This window comes from Lepidochelys kempii, chromosome 10 (assembly GCF_965140285.1).
Source record: "Lepidochelys kempii isolate rLepKem1 chromosome 10, rLepKem1.hap1, whole genome shotgun sequence".
Lineage (NCBI taxonomy): Eukaryota > Metazoa > Chordata > Testudines > Cheloniidae > Lepidochelys > Lepidochelys kempii.
In genome coordinates, this window is record NC_136389.1 from 70,162,348 (window position 1) to 70,181,373 (window position 19,026).

General features: G+C 51.4%; 2 long non-coding RNA genes across 2 annotated transcripts in view; both read right to left on the reverse strand.

The window, feature by feature from the left end:
- Positions 1-6,006, reverse strand: part of LOC140895032 (uncharacterized) — a 74,903-nt gene extending 68,897 nt beyond the window's left edge. The window contains exon 1 of the long non-coding RNA XR_012154045.2: positions 5,759-6,006. This is a non-coding gene — a long non-coding RNA (uncharacterized LOC140895032). The remainder of the gene's footprint in view (positions 1-5,758) is intronic.
- A 3,625-nt stretch (positions 6,007-9,631) lies between these two features.
- Positions 9,632-19,026, reverse strand: part of LOC140895033 (uncharacterized) — a 67,124-nt gene continuing 57,729 nt past the window's right edge. Inside the window, exon 5 of the long non-coding RNA XR_012154046.2 lies at positions 9,632-10,499. This is a non-coding gene — a long non-coding RNA (uncharacterized LOC140895033). The remainder of the gene's footprint in view (positions 10,500-19,026) is intronic.

Consider the following 19,026-nt stretch of genomic DNA (forward strand, 5'->3'; position numbering starts at 1 on the left):
TGGGTTCTGGCCTTGTCTGCAGGGTGCAGGACCTGAGTACTAGGGTCTCGCGGTAATGTCATGTCAGTCACGTTTGCCTCCAACTAAGCTTTGAAAGGAAGGGATTTTTTTACAAGAAATATGGATCTAAATACATAGGAAAATAGGAAAGCGATGCAGGAACTTGTAGGCGCCGCTTGCAATCTCCTTTAGCAATGGCTGGTGTTTGTGTTTTGCATTAACACATGCTGCACTGCGCACCCAGGCAACCCCCTCCCCCCATCTGCCTGTATGTTAATAGCATGCAAATCGCCTCATTTGCATGTTTATCTCTGTCAATGGGAGAGGGAAGCGGGCGAGGTAATATATTTCCCACCGAAAGGAGCCCCCCACTGTAAGCGACTGGGAAGGAGGCAAGGCTCGAACAGCTGGATGGAGGTGGGGGGACGGACGACAGAGCTGCCTTGCGCGTGTTCTGATTCGGCAGCCCCTCCTGAGCAGCCCTGTGCCTGGCATAGCAGCAGGCACCTGCTACAAAATGGCTGCCTGGGAGGGGAAAGGGCTCTGCTCGCCCCTGGACAGGATGCGATTGGGGGGCATCGCACAGCTGAAGGAGAGGGGAGGCGTGTGCACGTCCCCACGGGAAGGGAGCATCCCATCGCCGAGCCTCGGCCTTCGTCTGCTAAGAGAAATCCCTGATCTGACTGGAAGGAGCTGGTTGTCTACAAGGTGCAGCTCCCTCCCACGAAAACCCAGCACAGGATTTTGTATGAAAGCAGCCAATCAGGGCTTCTCTCCGTCCCGTCCCCCCCCCACGAATCCCTGCCAGAGAAGGGAGTTCAGGCTGATTTGTAGTTGCTACTGGAGTCTCTCCCACCCTCACCCCACCTTGGGCATGGGGCAGATGGGGGAGCGCTGAGAACGGAGGAATTCGTGACCAGTGTTTCCCTGAGTTGGATGAAGTTCAGTCTTTTCTCCTTTTCCATCGTGGTGGTCTCAAAGTGGCGCATTCCTTTATTTTCGAAACCGTTTGTTTCAAGTGTTTGGCGTCTAGATTCTCTGTATTTTGACGACTGTTTTAAATGCAGGCGTGCCAGGAAAATAAATAAACCTTAGAAACTCCTAATTCCTTTCTCCTGCGGTGGTCACCATGGAAAAGACCTGCGATCGCATAAGTAAATTACAGGCCTGTCCTTAACATCCCTGAATAAAGAGGTCAGAAGTTTGGGGACGCTTCTACCGGGGATTTGTTTGTTTTTAAAGAGCAAAATAGATGCTGAACTTTTAGAAGGAAACCCTTCGAAAATAGCCCCATCACTTTGATCATTCAATACTTAAGAGGGTGTCAGGAGGAAGTAAAGATCCCAGGAATGCCATCGCTTGTTGTTTTTCAGGATGAGGGTTTTATAAAGACAGAAGGGGGGGGGGGGGAGATGCTCTTTGCTATGTTTAGGAAGCGCCAACACTACAGTGCCCTTCTGCTGAGATTTCAATCCTTAGTCACAGCTCAGAGTGCAACAAAAGACGACTGCGTTTGAAATGTATAGACCACAACAGCCATGCCTCTGGGAATACAGAGGAATGGATCCATCTATCTAGGGAGAGGGCTAATAAACGCACCGGAGCTGTAAATGGCACCTCGTTTAATCGATTGGGTTGAGACATTACACTGAATTCCTGTCTCTCCATTTCAAGTGACCCGTCCCTATGGCACGAAGACGGGAAAGGACTTTTCCGGTAGAGCTGGGGGAGAGGGAGGAATTCTGGTGCGGTGGCCGACAGTCCAGCCCCCCACTGTAATTGGAACAGGCTGTAATTAATATCCCAGGCTCTGGGCGCTAGAGGACGGGTGCCATGCTGACCTACGCGCGCCCCACTCATTCATCGCTTCGGGAACATTTTTAAAAAAACAGTCACCGCTAAAGAGGAACATGCATAGACAACACATGCCAAGCCCTTCGCTTACAGCAGATGTGTGCCGAGTCCGTCATATATAACACTCCCCCCGAAGCGTTGGTATAAGTATACAACCCCACCCCCAGAAATGGGGATGTATTCTACCCATCAACCCCTCCCCCCATTTCCCTCTCTGAAGTGTGTGAATAGGGTACCTGAAACCTCTGTCCAGAACTGCAGGGCTGGCTGTCCAATCTCTACAGACCGATCCTTCTAGAAATGTGGGCACACTCTACAGAATAACCCATACACCTAGAAATGTGCGAATCGTGCATTTAGAAATCCCGAGAATTGTGGCTAGTTGGCACAGACTACTCCACTCCAGAAATATGGGACTACAACCCGTGTACCTTCCCCCGCCCCCCAGAAATGTGGGAACATTGTACAATAGAATTCCTGAAATATGAATGGACTGTGCAGATGAATTCCCACTGCAAAGGTGGGAATACTGTCCATAATAATATCCCAGAAATGTGGGGACATCGTACAACATAATTCCGCAGAAATGTGAGTGTACTCCAGTATAATGCCTCTCCTGAAATAGTCCACCTAAAAAGGTCACTATATTGCACACACAATGCCACGGAAATATGCGGATATCTGTTTAAATCGCCCAGAACTCGTGTTATACTTGTTTTAACAACATACTGCCATCCAGAGGTCATCGATACACCCCAGATGAGTGACTAGGGTACTGTAAAGCTTGATCGCCCCCGGAAATGTGGCTGTAACCTCCTACTCTAGGTGTGGGTATTTCTCCATGGCCCCCAGAAGGGCGAACAGCTCCACTTTTCTTCCATTGTGGGGTTTGCTCTTAGCAAATGGATACAAATTACCCCAACTTTAATTTTTTAGGTTCGGTGTTTAAGGAAACAGACCACTTTTAAAACAGATTACAATTGATTTTTATTCCCAGTCTGGGGTTATTTTGCAGTCTGTAATTCTCTGGAAGCCAGTAATTCAAGTCCTGCAGCTTCCTCATGATCTGGCTCCTCTTCCTCGGCCCCACGCAGTTCTTTTTGCTTTATTTTTAACAGCTGCTCCTATTTACCGGTTTATCTTTATTTACAGTGTTTTTGTGACTTCCTTTCCTTTTCTCCATTTTGATGGCTCGGGCTATGAGCCAGGACGATACAATGTCCTGGTCCTTTCCTGAAGCGTCTCTCTCTTTTTTTTTAAGCTCCTAGAATATTAGGGAGGCGAATGGGGGGAAAATCCAGCTGTATTGATCGGTCTGTAGGATTTTTACTGATCAGGTTGTTTTAGTGCTCACCAGACATCATCCGTGCCAGCCAATCAAATGCCACCTCTCATAAAGCCCACCTTAGGTTGTTTTTGTGTTGAAGGTGCTCATTGGGATTTTCAAAACAAATACATGACAGGAAGGAAAGGAGCTAGAAAGAAACTAGAGCCGCAGAGCCGAAGTGTAAGGTTCGATGGAGGTAACCGGGGGTAGCATTGCAGAAGGCTGCGGTTCCGTTCCTGCAGGGTTTCTAGTAGCTTTAGCCACCCACCAGAACCCCATCTTGCCTGTTTGCTATTTAGCATGAGAATTAGTGGGTTTGCAAATGCACCTGTTCTTTCTCCCTATTCCATGGACCCCCCCCCCGCCCCAAAGTCCATTCTAGTAGCAAATAGTCTCATCTCAAGAGAGAGAAGCTCTTGGTGAGTGTTCAAGGGTCTCTGGACAGCGGGGCGGCTGTTAGTCCGGTGTACCCTGATAGACTGGAGTAGCGAAATGTCATCTCTAGCTCGATGTCAGCGTGTTGGTGTCCGCGTCTGTGTCTATGTAAGTGTAGCTGCGAGTGTGTATTTGCCTGGGTAGATGTCTCTGGTGTGTCTGTGGGTATATGTTTGTGTGTACGTGTATAGGCGTTTCCCTCCCCAGTGCTATGGCCCGAGCTTATGCAGGGCGCTCTTTACATTAACCCTGCTGTGCTGTGCCCGCCAGCCGCAGCAGCCGCAAGCCGAAGCCAGCTTTTGCAGGGCGTTTTCAGCAACGCCACGGCAAGGTCCAGGTTTACTTCCCAGCTCTCAGCAGCCCGGCTGATCTCACGGGCATCGCCACCAGGCACCAATACAGAACGAGCAGGGCCCTGGCGTTTCTTCTTGTCAGCAGGAAGGGGTGGGGGGACTCCAGAGGAGGGGAGGGCAAAACATTGGGCTGATCGGGGGGGGGCCCTCTGCTCCCCAGTGTTTGCAGGTGACAGTCACATGACTACTGCGCACCCCTTACTGCGCTGGACCCAGCTGGACTCCCGGCGGTCAGAGCTTCTGTCCCATGCGGGTGTCAGCAGGAATCTCACAGCCCTGAACTGTCTCCTCTGTCCGGGAGCAGCCATCTGACTTCCGTGGGACAGGGGAAGGGGGCTGCCGCACAGACAGGGGGCTAAAGAGCCACAGGAGCGGCCCTGCCTTTAGCTTCCAATATTCGGCCTGGGGTTGGTCTGCTTCTGACATGCTGCTGCTGTCTTGTGGGCAACCATTGCATGAAAAGGACGTCTCCGCTCTAGAGCAATAAGCAAACCGTCTACGGTGTGTGCGCCGCGGTGTCACGCACCGACAACGATCTACCACCACTCGCCAGGACTGTCTAGCCCTCCAAACAACCATGTGCAAACATTTAACCCAAACAAGCAGCTTCTGGCTGCAGAGGCGCTGCTTGCACAGAAAAGGCAAGTGCGCTTTGACCTCTAGTGCGCTCCGGGGTCCTGCCCCCCGATGTGTGTCACGGTTCGGTTCTCTGGTCGGTCTGGAGGCCCCCTGCGCGGCTGCGGTTGAAACTGAAGCCCGTTTATTCCGCTCCCGACTTTGACAAGGGTCTGCAAAGCCACCCGCTTGTTTGCGGTGGAGGCGGAGGAGGGCGCGCGGAACCTCCGCAGATCGCCTTATCCCTGCATCTCTCCCCGGCTCGGGTGGCTCAGCAAAGGGGTTTTAGAGAACGCCACTCGCTAACACGCCCAGTGGGGCTTGTACCAAGGCTAAGGCTGCGCTGCCCCCCCCGCCTCCCCCGGGTAACCCCGCCGCCTTGCAGCGGGCACCGGTCTTTGCTTTAAGGAGCTCAGTTCTCTCTCTCCCCTCACTGGCTGCGCGTATCTGTCCCCGGGACAGTCCTGACCGCTGTGACTGCTGCAGGGGGTGGTCACCTCCTAACCAGGGGGGCTTCTGAAGGGGAGGCAGAAGTAGCCGCAAGTCTCTGTTTGAGCTCCCAGCTTTAAGTAGCAGGGGGAGGGCGGAGAGCCGGAGAGCACCAAGCGCCCTGGGAACCTGGGATCGCCACGTGTACTTACTACCGAGCGCTCCGAATTGCAACCACCCGGCTACAGTTTGCAGCCAGAGGCTTCGTGCGCCCTAACTTGTGTCCCGCCTGCTCCCCTGTCCCGCTCCCCCTTCCCCTGGAAGCAGCCAGAGGAAGTGGCTAGCTGACCCGGACCCGTCAGGAGTGGCGCGGTGACACCAGCCCCTTGTAAGGCGACTGGCTGAACCCAAGGGGTGAGAACTTTTTTTGTAGACGCGGCCATTGTGTCACCAAGACACTTCATTATTAGAGCATCAGCTCGCGAGCCCCGGCTCCGTGAGTTGGTCCCGGGTCAAAGTGTGACACTTAACCAAATAGCAACCGCCAGTGACTTTTGATTTATGCAAAACGGGTGTATTGCCTGCCGCTTAAGGGGGGAGGGGAACCCCCAGAAATAGGCCTGAGACCGTAAAGTGCAAACCTGTCATCGCTAAGCCAGTCTGCAGCTCAGAAAGTGTGGCATCAAAGAAAAAAAGAAAAAGAAAAAGAAAAAAACACGACAAGTAAATGCAAAGTTCTTCTTACCTGAGCGCAGTCCCGCGTCTGCCTTGGCTTTGGGAAGCCCCAGAGAGAAGAGCTGCTGAATCTTTCAGGCTTATTCTCTCCTCCTGCTAGCACAGTGTCTTACAGACTTTAGCAGCAAGTTGTCTCTAGGGGCTTTGGAAGCTTAACTTTGAGAGCAAGCCCCTGAGTTCCCGTGTAAAGGGACTCTGGGTCATGCACTAGGGGACTGGCATGACACCCCTGAGCCCTTGTAGCAGGGAGACGCGCACTCCCCGGGAAATGTATATATGTAGAAAGAAGGGTAATTTGAGTGCTTTTACCAAGAACCAGGGTTGTTAAGTTTGCAGTCAGGCTGCTAAACGGTGCCAAGTACAGAAGGGCGGGAGGGCGGGCGGGGGCGAGGGGGGGAATAAAGAGCAATTGTCAGAGGCGAACAAAAGGCGGGGATGGAAAGGAGCTGAGAATCCCATGGCAAAGCCCGTCAGCGCGGACTTGAACTTGGGACTTTGTCTGAGAAGCCGGGGAAGCGCTCTGAGCCTGAGAACCTGGCTGGGATCAGGGCACCTGGGGGTGCTCTGTCTGCCTGTGCTGGAGGTCGGGGGCGAGGGTCATGCTGGGTCACAGCCCCGTGGCAGCGTGTAAGGCTAAAGCATTGAGAGACACTCACCCCAAAGTCAGGGTGTGGGGAACACGGACCCTTCTCCCACAGCAGGTTCTACTGGGGGGCTGGGGGGGGGAGAGACCTCCACCACCACCCGGGACGATTTCCACACTCTTCTCTCCCCACCCCTCCCATCTCCACCTGATTCATCTACTGGCTGCTGTGAAAAGTGGGGTGAACTCAGCAGGGCCGAGCCCTCCAGCGCAGCTAGACCCATTGCCTCTCTCCAAGGCGCCTCTCCCGGGGAGTGGGGGCACTCTGGCCCCCTCTCAGGCTCACACCCAGCCTTGGGGTGCTGGCTTCTGAACCTGGGCAGAAGCGATTGTTTGGAGGTGTCACAGGACACAGAATTTTAGCCCATAGGTTTGCTAAGACAGCCAGGCATATGCCTGGCCTCTGGGGGGCTAAGGCCAGGCGAGACTTGGTTCTTGTGGGGGGGGGGGAGCTGTAAAAAGCTGCCGGGGCTGAGCTGGCCTCTGGTTCTCACAGGCTGGGTCCCAGGCTGGATTCTCTTCACGTCCCAGTCTGCTCACCCATTGCCGCTATTCAGCCCCTAATTGAACGTTAATGGCAGCTGCGGATGAGGTCATTGGAGCCGGCTTTTCTCACACATTTTTCATGCAAATCCGCGAAACTCTAAACAAATTTGAATAAAACCCCCCTTTGTGCGGGCCCTGTATGGGCCGCGCCGCGTGTTTTTCCCTGGGCCCGTCGCGCCGGTCTCAACAGAGCCCGGCCAACTTTATCTGGGGAGCCGGAGCAGGTCACCGCGGAGTGTTGCGTATCCTCTTTCTTTCCCCGGAGAAAAGGGATGTCTGGAGCCGGCTGCAAACGGCCCTTCGCGAGGAGCCGCACAATGGGGCTAGCGGGGGGTTGTTCCGTTTGGGCTATAAATAGTGGAAGGGGCTTGAATCCCTGCCATGGGCCTCGTTAGGATCCTTCAGAGGAAACAAGCCACCGAGCAGGAAACACGTCCAACCGCGGCGGGGTTTGTTTGGCAGCTGGGTGATGCGTGTGATGGGAGGCGCGGGGCTGTCTGAGTGTCAGGGGTTCATAGATCATAGGATATCAGGGTTGGAAGGAAGGGACCTCACGAGGTCATCTAATCCAACCCCCTGCTCAAAGCAGGACCAATCCCCAATTTCTGCCCCAGAGCCCCTAAATGGCCCCCTCAAGGATTGAACTCACAACCCTGGGTTTAGCACTGAGCTATCCCTCCCCCTCTCTTGACGCCCCCGAAGCCTAAACTCCACGTGGGAACCTCAGGCGGGCTCCACCCGCCCTGGCCCTGGGCGAGCCTTCGGCTCAGCCTCCGAAATATCCGCTCAGCAATACAGCCAGACGCGGGCCAGATTCCCCAAGCCCCCGTGAGCCGGCCCTGCGGGACTGAAAGAGGGGAGAACATTCGCCAGGGCTGGCCCTGACTCTCCCTGTCCCCTAGGCACCCCGCGCCCGTCTCCTGCTGGGGACACGGCGTGTTTCTGGTGGTCTTATCGCGGGGATGAAACACCTCTGGGGCCGGATCCTGCAGCCAGGCCCGGAATGGGGGTGTTAACCACGGCCTGCCCTAGCCGGACCAGCAGGCCTGTAGCAGGGAACTGAGACCTGCCGTGTTTATCAGGCCCCCGCACAGCCCTCCCCAGAGAAGCGGGCCCCAGCGTGAGTTGGCAGCGGGCGCTGATGTTAAAGGCACTGGGGGGGGGGCATTCCTTCCCCCCCCATGCATTGCCACTGCCCAAGAGTAGGGGGACGCCAGAGCGGTGCCCTGGCCGGTTTGCCCGAGCAAAGACTGCAGGGCTTGGTCTCTGCTGAGCGCCCTGTTCGCGCAGCCCGGGGAGCTGCCCAGGTGAGATGCTCGGTTCTGCCCGCCCTCGTTCACCCCAGTTGAGTCCCGGACAAACCGACCAGGTGACTGCGCTGGGGAGCCCCGGCAGACCTGGGGAAAGGCTCGGTAAAAAGCAAGGCAAATGGAGCCATGTGCCAGGTACCAAGGCGGGGGGACTCCCGCCCTTAGGGCCCCCTTGGGTCAACTCCCATGTGGCCACATCTTCATCGCCTCCCTGAGCGGCCTCTGACCGCTACCCCCATACCCCCTCCCCCGCCATGCCAGGCCCAGTGCCAAGGACCCCTGGTGAGGCTCTGCACCCCAGCGTGGAGGCCTTCAGGGGTGGCGCAGGCCCTGCACAATCCGGCTTTCCAAGGGGCAGCGCTGCCGCCAAAGGGCTCAATTCGGGTCTGGCGATTCCTAGATCCCCAAGTGCACTTGAGGGCCGCTCTCCCCGGCCTCTAGGGCCACTGAAGGCAGGGGTGGGGGGGGCGGGTAGCACGCCCGACCCTCCTCCCTGCAGGCAGGCTTCATCCTCCTCCGTATTTGGCTTGGTCTTTCGCTTCAGAAGCCAGGCTCAGGACCCACCCCGGCTCACAAGCGTGCGTGGCTGCAGGGCACCCCCCGCCCCCCGCCGGGAGAAGGCCAGGAGTGACCAACGGGGGGTTAAAAATACAGAGAAACCGTGTTAGCTAGAAATCACCTTCCTCCTGAAAGGGGGAGGGATAAGAAGCCCCCTGGATGCGGGTCATCTCCCTCCCCCCCCCCCCAGTTCCTCTTCCACGTGCTGTTCGGGAAACACAGTTGAGGGGCTGCTGGGATCGTGCAGAATAATCCCAGGAGTGTTTTGCAGGCTCGGCTCCTCCGCCAGGCCCCAGCACAACGCAGATTAGCCTGTCTTCGACCCCCGCCCCCAACCCAGCCTTGAACTTGGCCTTGCTGGGCTCTGCGCCCCTTCTGCGTGTGCTGGCTGGAGGCAACGCGGGTGTGGGCCCGACGTTTTGGTTTTGGGGTTTCATCTGGGAAATCTGTCACCCCGGGCAGGGCGGAGAGAACGTGCCTGGAATCGGCACCACTGGGGAAACCCGCCTCTGTAGGCAGAAGGGCTTCAAATCATTTTAAAGACATATTCATTATAGTCTTTCCTGGGGACTGTTTGCACTGGGTTTAACAGCTGTTTCCCAGCCATCTAAAAGGGGTCCAGACCAAACACTGATCATTTAGCAGCCAGGAATTCGTTCGTTCTTGGGGACGGGGTTACTTTTGTGTGTGGGATCGTGTGGGGGTTGGGGGGAGGGCTTGGAGTCGGATAGTGCATTCACTGCGCTTCTGTGGCTGGATTTATTTTTTGGGGGGGAACCCAAGTTATATTCTTCCCGTTGCTAGACTGGATGAAAACACACGAATCATCTTAACAAGTGAATTGTTTATTTTAACCATCTTTGTTTAAACAAGTGAGGGAGGGAGCGGATGTGTCTTTTACAAGAATAAAGACATCTGAAACACATCCAAGGGATCTGTACAGCCACAGTTGGGCATGTTTGCACCGTAAGAATAAGTCTGCGTTGAAGAATCAGTATCTATTCAAAAACAAACAAAAAGAGGGATAAAATAAGCTGGGGAGGGGCACGCGTCCCCCAGGCCACAGTGAAAATACAGCCCTACATGTCCAGTTTATTCTGTAATGACAGGGAATCTGTCAAGGTTTCAAAAACACAGAGGAGGTACAGTTGTCTCGGGCATTCACTAACAATGCAGTGCCGTTCTCAGTGCAACAAAGCAAAATCAATCAGCCCAAACTTTTCCACACTGAGTCCAGGGGTGCTTTCTCAGGACTTCACACGCCTACAGTCAGACATGCAAGAGATCTGGTCTTTTCCCCAGTCCAGGCATTTGCTTCCCGGGCTCTCCCTGGATAGGCAAGGCAGTTTGAACAGGAGAGCGAAGAGGTCTGCGATATCTGGGGGTCACAGAGCAGCAAAGGTGACCACAAAATATTCACCAGTGATGCATTCATTGTACACGGTACAGCAAATCAAAGTTTCCGCCTGCTCCACACACCTCACCCTCTTCAGCTGCAACCCTGAAAGCCCTCGAGGTCCAGCGGCCAAAGCAGCCTCTTCGCTGGGCCAGTTGCGAACAGCTGGCCGGGACACGGGTCGATGGGTAGTTAGTTGTATGTGACGCGAAAAGTCCCCGGCGGTTTTCATCTGTGGTGAAGTTTGACGAAGAACCCAAAGGCGTCCAGCCGCTTGCCATTCGCCGGTCACAGGAATCTACAACAAAGCAAACACCAGCCCCAAACATTAGGTCCCAGGCCAATAAAACAATCACACCCGCAAGGCAGTAATTCCGGGAGCCTCTCAGCCATGGATGGAGCCAATGCCAACGCACACTCCCCCGTGCCAAGGAACACCTTTGACACCCACTCCCCAGTAATGTTTGCCATGGCCAGAGGTTACACTTTCAGCCCAGTTCTGCTGCTTCAAGCCTTTTGCTTTATAGACTGTAGGGCGAGCGACAAGGCCCCTGTGCTGCTGAAATGCTGGCATCCCCTCACTCCCTATGGCTGTCTCTTTCTCACTGGTAATACTTTCCTGGGAAATCTCCCCACCCCTCTCGGTGAGGGGCTGAGGAGTTCTGAGCTCAGAGGTCCTGCATGTGGCCAGTCAGTGGGAGGGGTCACTGTATGTCCTACCTCCTAAGGCTTTGGGGCATGGGATTACTCTGCATGTCAGAGCCTCTAAAGAACCACCCTCTGTTGTTTTAATCCTCATGTTCACTTTCCAGGGTCTCAAAGCCCTTGTCTTTGGCAGGCCCTTCTGTAAAGCGATATAGAACGATTTAGGCTGGATCAAAAGCCATTATGGTCAGGAAACAGCTAATCTGAGCTATTTTTCCTGTTCTTTCTTATTCGTCTCAGTACTTCTTTCCCCTTGTTTTCTCCTGGTTGTTGTTAGTTTCTGCCACTGGCAAGCCCCTACCTACTGGGACTGCATGCAGATCCAGTTCCTTTCCTTTGCCAATTTCTCTTGCTAGGCCACATCCACTGGTGATGTAACCGGTGGTAGTCAACCCAGGTTAGGAACAACGCTGCGTCAATAATTAACAAAGAACCATCATTCAGCTAGTTTCAGCTCATTTTTTCACCAGCTCACAATTTCCTAAAATATTCAGAATTGCCCACAAACTAATTTTTGTGAATAATTCTTGCTATGTGTCTCTTTTGTGAGTTACCTGAGAGAATTCAATGTTTGATTGGACATCTAGAGAACATTTTTGTTCCTTGATTGGATGAGTGAGTGTAATTGTTTGAATCATGTGAATACCCAACATTTATGAAGCCAGAGTCTGATTTCCAGGGACCTTCACTTGAAAATCACTCTCTCCAGGAACATCCCTGCTCCTAAACATCTTTGCTAGAATATTCATTATGAACGAGAACCAAAGCTCATTGACATCAATGGAAAGACTCCTCTTTGCTTTAATGGGCTTTGGGTCAGGCCCATAAAACAAAGCGGAAAGGGATACATCCAATTCTAGGTGAATCCATTCTATATTAAAACCTGAAGGTCTTCCTACTGGTGGAAAGTCTTCTGTACTGGCCTAGCTCTGCTCAGAAGTAGAGTGGTCATAAAACAGGTGCAAGCAATGCAGTGTAACTCACACCCATCTGACATGCAAATCCCCTTGAAGTCACTGGACAGAACCTACTTACTTCATTCTGCACTGGACCCACTGTCTCTCACTCCAAGTCCAAATAGGGGCTTGATTCAGAGCCCACTAAAATCAATGGGAGTCTTTTCACTGACTGCAAAGGACTATGGATGGGGTCCTAGGTCTCAGTTCAGCTGGTGGTCCCTGATCCCCTTCCTTGCTCCTCCCAGTGGGCATCTGTGTGTGGACATGACTTCATACTGATTTAAGTTTGGATTGTGCTCCATTTCCCATCTAGTTTCATTAAGCTCTTAGTAAGCAGAGAAAGCAGCCTCGTTTACTCTCCCACCTGTTTAAAATTCCACGCTTGCTGCACACCCAGGGCAGCTGGGGATTTCCACTGAAACTGAATAACTCACTAAAGAGGTCACTATCAAAAGAAAAAGAAGAGAAGTCTGCACATTAGTGGCCAGCTGGGAAGAATTTAGGCAGGCCAGCCTGAAGATTCCACTCTCCACCATCACTCTGCTCCCCCTGCAGTTGAAGCAGGCGGGAGCAAACACAGGACTGATGTTCCATGCTCCCTTGCCCCTCCACCCTGGCAGTCTGTCTCAGTCTGCTGCAGCCTGAGGGGCTCCTCTATTGTGCAAATAGAGGAGGCACTTACTGGTAGGGGATAGAAACCAACTCCTGAAAGCAGCAATGCCGTCTGCTGCTATCTGCCATCCTGAGAAATGTGTACCTTTGTGCATCTAATATGTGTGTGTGTGGGCGGGGAGATTGGACAGACTCCTCTGATTTCAACACCCACCTCTGCCAGGGGGCTTTAGAAAAGCTGAGGTCTATTGCAAATACGCTGTCCCTACACATTGTTCAGTGCCATGAACCTTTGTCTATCTGTATCAAGAAAACACGCAGAAAAACTCTGTGGTATATTTCCAGTACAGGCCTGGGACCATTACTAACCAGCGCTGGGAAACACAAAACCTCAATAGGGACCTGATCCCAAGCCAGCCAGGTTTTTCCACTCACTTCGGTGGGTTTTGGATCAGGCAGTAGGTGAGGGTTGAAAAATAGCTTTGTTTTCCCATAAAAATTCACAATTACTGTTCCACTCCCTGTGTTAGCCTGGGCCTGTGGGAGACAGCCAGGGACCTTCTTCTGTTACTTTCTATTGTTGTTATAAATCAGCTGAATGTTCTGCTAAGGTTTGCGGTTCTTTTCTTTTTTTTCTTTTTTAAAAAGCACCTTCTCCACTGATGAGGCCCCCTGCAGAAACAGCATTGCTGGAAACATTGCAGGGCACAAACCCCAAACTAACAACAACTAAAATGCAGGGCTTACCTGCCTAATCAGGTTTTTTTTTCCTTTGCCAATTTCCTACTCATGCCCTTTGGAAGGATGGACTCTGCCCCTCCCCTTCGCCTCACCCCATCGCCCAATTCATAGACTCACAGGGAGAAACTTTCTGGACAATTTAATCTCGCCGGGGTGTTACTTAGCAAAACCCTTTTCACTGTCAATTTTTTTCACTCTACTCCCCCTTCCCCTTATTTTCCTTCCAACCTCGATTGAATTTTGAAAGCCCCTGATATCTTTCTTTTTGTACAGACACATGCTGCGTATGCAAATAAGAGTCTTTCATACTGGCTCCCTGGCTCAAGACCTCTGACTTGAATGTGACCAAAAGCTGTGTTCTCCCCTGCTAACTCCTTAGCACAATTACACCTCCATTCTGCTCCGGGGGCTTGGGGAGGGAGAAACCATTTGAAACTAATAACACGTGCTGTTTGCCTTGGATAATTACAAGGGAGCTTCAGCTTCTAAGAGCTAGGAAATATTCCATTCAATGGGGTAAGAAGGGAGGCTGCGAGTGTTATGGCTACACAGCTTGTTTTATCTTGTGCACTAAAGACGTGTGTGTGCAAAAAGACATTCCCTGGCTTGCTAACTTGTCCTGTGCTCACGCGCCTAGGCAATCATTTATATTTTATAAGAAGGAACTTTTCTGCACTTTGTTTGCGCTGTTTGAGTCAGAGAAATGCAGCTGACATTTTCTTATCTCAAATTACAATTTCCTGCAAATATCAAGATAATAAGAGTATCAGTGCTCTGAAATCCAAGCCAAATGAGAGCAGGGTGTCTCTCTCTCTCTCTCTCTCAAACACACACACGGACCAGGGAACAGAGTCTGGGCTAGCTAGAAATGTTGGGGAAGAAGGACCCAGCAAGGGACCCAGCCAGCAAACACCAAGTGATCCAGCCAGTCTGACTGGGCCTCTGGTTTGAATAGACATCCTGCAGTCATTGTTCCTCTCCCTGCCTGGTCTCCTGGGGAAGTTTATGCAGAGGCAAGGAGGCGGAGGGGAGCTTTCACCAAAGGCACCCAGGAATGTGTCAAAAGAGGGATAGAAAAAAGAAGAAGAAGAAGGGAGACAGAGAGTGGGAACGTCAAGGACCCCTGACTAATGAATAGCAAGTTTGCCCTTGAACCTCACTGGGCTTTGCCATTCCCAGGCTCCAAACAAGGGCTGAGGCATGCCTGAGCCCAGCTGCAGGGGGACTGGGCTATGGTTCATCTCAGACACTTTGACAGGCCAGGCCTTTTCCCTGCATAGCTCAGACTTGTCTAACTGCTCCCCTGGCAACAGCTCAGTGCAGGAACCTAGGCAGAGGCCCTGTCTGCTGCATACAGAAGCAAAGAAGAGGAGGGGAGCTGGCTTGCAGAAATTAACTGGGGATCGTGTTAACCCATCACATGCTGGGCACCCTTCATCATAAACCTAAGTGTCCTCCCTCTCGATATGAGAGTATATTTATTTCCGCCACACAAGGCTTAGTGGCTGCGCTTTATTGGAATCAGGGCTGCCAGTTTAGCAGGGTACTAGGAAAGGAAGGAGATGGGCTCGCTGATAACAGGAGACCATGGCATTAACCCAGACCTGTGGGGAGAAGGATTGCCCCTACTGCTTAATGGCTTGGTGCTAGCTGAAAGCACGTTAGCTATTTGGGTGTCAAGTAGATCAGTCTAAAGTTGAATCTTCTCACACTGTTGTAGCCACAGTTCTACAAAGCAGCCAGTGGCCACTCTCCCCTTAACTAGTGATGTAGGGACGTAGAGGCGATAGATGCCATGTGCTGCTCCACAAGCCAGACTACTTAAGTCAAAATGACACTTGGCGGTCTGGATCTGGGCACCTGTGCAGGCCACCCCTTCATATTAGAGACAGGAGCAGCTGAGAAGTGCTTCCTGCCGTGCAGACTAGATGCATCCCTCAGATTCCTGGCCAAGCTCTTGGTTGGTCAAAATTTGGGTGCCTGCCTCTGCCCTTACCCTAGTTCGGATGCACAGCAGATACTTAGCTCTGGTATCTGCCACGTGGCGCTGAGAGAGGGAGTTCTTTCACTAGTAGAAAGGAAGAATCAAGCTGGGTAAGAGACGTTTTGACTTGCCAAGACCATAAATTCAGGAAAAGAGACTTAGATCAAAGAAAGGGAAAGTGGAAATGTTCGCCTCAGAGATCCGAACTCAATCTCAGAGCGCGAGCAGTGGTAAATGTCCAAAGACTCCAAAGTAGAACCTCAACAACCACTCTAGTAATCATCCCATTCAGGCCACTGGTAAGTCAATGACATGGGGGGAAAAGGCTTGGTAATGTTCCATATTTTATGGAGTGTCTTTCCTATGCAGACCCAGAGCAATGCTTTGCAGAGTTAGTTACAGAGACTGATACAGGCAGAAAGGGTGAAGGACTGCATGAGGTGGAGAAAAAAGGAAGAGGATGCTGAAAATGGGAAACTATGCAAATAAGTATCAAACAGAGTAGTTCCAGGGGTGCGATGGGAGGAGACAGCAAAGAGAGGGAGGGAAAAGGCAGTGCTGGGGAAGGTGAGTGTGGGCGAGTGTCACAGAGAGGAGGGATGCAAGGAGGCCAAACACAATGGGATTCCAGTCTCAGCTGTGGCCTCTAGGCACTACTCAGATATTAATAGTAAAGAAAGAGAAAGGTTTTAAGTTGAGAGGATTCATACTTTAGCACTCAGGTGACTAAGATCCATGGCCTCTCCCCTCAGTGACTCTCATTACTGCTTCTTCAGTTTGGTTAGGCAGGGTCTCCCTTTCCTGTATCCAGGTGAACTTCTCCATCTGATCCTGCTTTGCAGCCCTGCTTAGCATTTCCTATCTAAGCCCACTAATGAAGTCACGTTTGCCTATGGCTAGTATGAGGATGCATCCGTTCCTCTCAGATTAGCTGCTTGTTGCCTCTATGGTTGAGGAACAGGCTTTTCCTGGGGCTAACCCTGCAAACCCCGCTGAAGTTTCATGTCGCACAGAATGCAGGATCCCAGAACAAAAGTAGGCCGTCGAGAGCATGTCACACCTCGGCTAGACTCTGGGGGCTGGTTAACCCCTGGGTGAAATTCCAGGTGATGGTGACTATCTACAAAGCCCTAAATGGCTTCGGGACCAGCTATTTTAAAGTCCAGCTCTTCCTGTCTGATCCGCAGCATCTGTGCTGGTCCAGAACATTTAATCCACCTGCCCCAAGGCTGAACCTCAAGGGAGATGGGTGAGGCCTTTCTTGGGAGAAGGCCCTTCTGTATGAAATTTATTCCCACTAGAAATAATTTGGACCCTGAGCCGGGCTCTATTAGAAAGCATTGCAAGAGGCAGCTATTTGTCCAGGATTTTTGTGACGTGTGACAGAATCTGCAGCAGCCGGAGTATTGAGTATGTCTCCTCCAGTTCTGTGGTGTGTTTGAAAAGAAGGATGGTCTTGGGGCTAAGACGCTGGAGTGGGATTCAGGAGGTGTGCTCACTTCTCAGCTTTGCTACAGACCATTTGTGTTATCTTTGTGCCTCAGTCCCTTTTCTGTGAAATGGGGACAATGGCACTTTGCTACTTCACAGGGAACTCAGATCCTATGGTGATAAGGGTCAGATAAACAGACATGTTTTTGTCAAGGTTTTTGCTTTTAATCAATGAAAAATGGACTCGCATACCGTGGAGAAGGGGGCCTTATAATAAATGTTTGTAATAACAATTGCTAGTCTTCTGAATGATCTCGAAATCCCTTCAATATGAATGGTACATCAGCCTTCCCTAGTCCATCAGTACGGCTTTGGTCCACAGCCATCCTTCCTTGGGCTGTGACTTGAAACTGAGCAGAATCAGTACGTGTATGAGCCCCAAAGTAAAACTCAGGGTGCTGCAGGAACAGGCAGGATTGACTGAGTAGGTGTTCCAGCTGAGTCAGAACTGACCTCATACCCAAGTACAGTGTGGGGTGCTAGGCTGGCTTTCAGCAATGGATCATGAAGGCTGTAGTCACTTGTGGTGATTAAATGGGTGTTAATCCCTGGCCACATTCCAGTCTGGGAGATTACATTCTACCCACTTAAACTCCATCCTGTTGTTTCAACTGGAGATGTCAGTTTTCACTTTTCATCCTGAGAAGCTGCTGTGTCATGCTGCTGGTGGAGAATGGCTGCTGCTTCCACTCCAGAGCTGGCTGCATTTCCACAATGGGTGATCAACCCTCCACACTGAAATGTGTGGAAGTGAGCTGTAGCTCACGAAAGCTCATGCTCAAATAAATTGGTTAGTCTCTAAGGTGCCACAAGTACTCCTGTTCTATATATGCAGAGTTATTTTCCAAGAGGTTTTGAATACATCTTCTATAAACTCTTCATATCTTTGCCTCTTCCTTCATAATCTTGGGTGGATCCTATCTGGACCTGCTCTTTCTTCTGCTGTGATCCTGATTCCTTCAGGGTGTCTTCTTCTTCCACTAAAAAATCTTGCATCAGTTCCTGGCCTGAGGACTCTACGCACCTCCTGAAACCGAGCTAACCATTTCATTGATTTAGGCATTGCCTTCCCCTCCATCTCTGAAAGTCTTCCCTTCACTCTTTCTAGGAAAACATTCACCAATTTCTTGTTTATGTATCAATCAATAATACATATTGATTATCTTCCTTGCTCATTCAATTTTCCCTTTCAGATCCCTTCTCTGTCTGATGGATTGGACCTCATCTATAACTCTACCTGTCCCCTGAATTCCCTTCGGCAATCATCCATTTATCTTTTGAAGAATTCGAGTGTTCAGTGCTTCTTGCTGGATGGCCTTCAGGACCCTCACTGGAGAGATGATTGTTCATCTTTGTCCTCTCTGTCCTCTCACTCAGTTGTTTTAACCAACTCAGTTTCACCCAGCCCTCTCTGCAGTCTTCCAAAATACCCTTGCCTGAAATGCAGCATCTTTATTTCACCCTTATTTGGTGTCATCCAAGTCCCAAATACAAACATTGTTCTGGTTGGCCATGCCTGAGCTGCTTCCCCATGTCTGTGCCTTTGGAGAACATGTCCTCTCAGCACTCTCCAAACTGAAGCAGCTCAGTTACCCTTCTAGCTCCCCCTTCTGTATGTCATGTCAGGAAACCATCCTCTACCAGGTCACCAAATGGATCACTCAGTTAATCCCTTCCCCTCCATTTTCCTGTCTTTACTATAACCCAGGGAGGTGAGAAGAAGCTTTCCATATAGTTAGAATCTCATAGTCATTGCTTCGCATGCTCATTCTGATCAGGCATGGCAGAGTAAACCACCATCTACACCCTGACTTTTAGTGATAATTTCAAACCATGAGCCGGAGCCTCTTGTCTCTCCAGTTAATTCCACCAGAGTCTCTTTCCTCAGGTAATGTGGACAATAAAACCCTTTGCACTGATGTAATGACTTTAATACAAGAAATTTAAGGCACTTTACAAAGGGCAGGTTTATGTCACACGTGGAGAAACTGAGTCCCAGAGCACTGCGAGGGATTGGCCCAAGGTCACAGGTCGGCGCAAATGAGCCAAATGCTAGTCACCTTCATAAAGTTGCAGCCACTTACATTAGGGCTGAATTTGGCCCAATGTATCATAGAATATCAGAGTTGGAAGGGACCTCAGGAGCTCATCTAGTCCAACCCCCTGCTCAAAGCAGGATCAATCCCCAGTTTTTTCCCCAGATCCCTAACTGGCCCCCTCAAGGATTGAACTTACAACCCTGGGTTTAGCAGGCCAATGCTCAAACCACTGGGCTATCAGTGGAAGAGGTAAGACTAGAATGCAGCAGCTCTAACTCCTTGTCCCCTGGTCTA